Source organism: Myotis davidii, unplaced genomic scaffold (assembly GCF_000327345.1).
Source record: "Myotis davidii unplaced genomic scaffold, ASM32734v1 scaffold401, whole genome shotgun sequence".
In the NCBI taxonomy this organism is placed as follows: Eukaryota; Metazoa; Chordata; class Mammalia; order Chiroptera; family Vespertilionidae; genus Myotis; species Myotis davidii.
In genome coordinates, this window is record NW_006291020.1 from 287,886 (window position 1) to 289,829 (window position 1,944).

General features: G+C 37.3%; 2 non-coding genes across 2 annotated transcripts; both read right to left on the minus strand.

Annotated features, from left to right (window-relative positions):
• Positions 1-107: 107 nt before the first annotated feature.
• TRNAG-UCC lies at positions 108-179 on the minus strand. The gene has a single exon. It is a non-coding gene; the product is annotated as a tRNA-Gly (tRNA).
• Positions 180-1,603: 1,424 nt separating this feature from the next.
• TRNAE-CUC lies at positions 1,604-1,675 on the minus strand. Its single transcript has one exon. It is a non-coding gene; the product is annotated as a tRNA-Glu (tRNA).
• Between the last annotated feature and the right edge of the window lie 269 nt (positions 1,676-1,944).

Genomic DNA, 1,944 nt, shown 5'->3' on the forward strand with positions numbered 1-1,944 from the left:
TAGTTCAGAATTTTCCCTAACCTTCCCCCACCCAGCACACCCCTTCCGCAAAAAAAAAAAAACAGAAACAAAAAAGTAAACCGTGTATCTGAGAAAAGAAAACCGAATGCGTTGGCCGGGAATCGAACCCGGGTCAACTGCTTGGAAGGCAGCTATGCTCACCACTATACCACCAACGCAACCTGGAAACTTCAGTCTTCTGAACCTACTTTCCTATGAAGAGTCCCATGCTAAGCTTTGGTTCTTACCATTTTCCTGCTATTTTGAGATTTATGTTACGGAGAAAGAAAAAAAGTTCTCTAGAATTTCTCCTACGATCACATTGAAAATTCTGGTAGTATTTTTTATTATTTCACATGTTTAAGGAAAGCCACTTTTGTTCATCTAGAGTTAAGGCACTTTATTGGGAGTTATCTCTGTATACATATGGTTGCACAGTTGAGAGTGTTTCCTTAAGGCCAATGCATAAAGGTAAAATTGCAATTAAAAACATATGTACATGTTAAATTTTCAGTATTCGGTGAATACACCGGCCAACTGGATGTCGTCATTCTTTTCACCTTTAGAAAGCGCAGGGTAAACATATGGAGTCTCATTGTAATTTGCATTTAATCTATTACTACTGAGGTTGATCATTTTCCATAAATAACAGTTATCTGTTCATTTTTAGACTTGCAAAGTTATATGCTTTGTCTATTTTTTCTATTGTGTGTTTATATTATATATTACTTACTTATGCCAGTTTATTGGTTGTCTTTTAATTACTTATAGGACTTTCTGATGGGCAGAAGTTTTCTTTTTTATGTAGTGTAATATGTCAGTTTTATCCTTTACTATTTGTCTAATTCAATATTAAGGTAATTACCCACTAATATACTTTTCCTAGCTCTTAATTGTTTCAGTTCTTGCATTTAATTATTTAATCCATTTAATAGATGGTATAAGGTGATACGTCTATGAATTTATCCTAAGTAAATATCTAAGGATATACACAAAGATATATCTATACAGATGTTACTTGTAATACCAAAAAAAAAAAAAAATGAGAGGGAGAACTAAAAGACTGACTGATGAAAACGCATGAATTGTTATTTTATGTTTTGTTTTTTAATTATATTTACATTGTGTGTTGCTGGTGAAAGCGTAAATTGCAGCATTTGAACTCCTGGACACTTATTCCACAGCCGTGTAAAATGACATGTCCAAGATTATTTATGGCAGTATCGTTTGCAATAATAAAGGTTTAAAAATAGTAAGTGTCCAACAATAGGAAGTTTGTTCAATTGATGGTGGAATATCAAGCAAATGGGATCCTATGAGGAGGTTCTTCATGTCTAATCTGGAACTATTTCCAAAATATACTGTTAAGTGAAAAGGAAACGTGCAGAAAGGCGTGAATAGATTGCTGTCATTTATGCAAGAAGGGGGACATATTTAAATATGTGTGTGTGTGTGTGTGTGTGTGCATATACTTGTATTTGCATAAAATATTTTCATTATAATTATGAAACTTTCAGCTTTGGGTGGATGGGAGAAGTGACCGGAAGAAATAATGTCAATCATTAAAAAGGATTCTTAGGAGTAGCAGGAACAAAAAAGGAAGTTCCCTGACCGGGAATCGAACCCGGGCCGCGGCGGTGAGAGCGCCGAATCCTAACCACTAGACCACCAGGGACTGTGGTGCAAGCCCTTGGCAAACAATCTATAGTTTAAAATTGTATACATTGTCTCAACTGGTTAGGTATTTGAGATGTTTTTCAATATTGGCCTTTCCCAACGACGGAATTACTTATTATTTCTCTTTTGAAGTAGAAAACCCGTGAGAGAACTGCCAGCCTGGCTCCCGGAGCGGAAGGAGGCTGGAGTACACACCGTCACAGTCCCCACGACCAGAGACAACCCATGGACACCGTGGGGCGGGGAGGGCCGGGGGCGCGGGCGGGC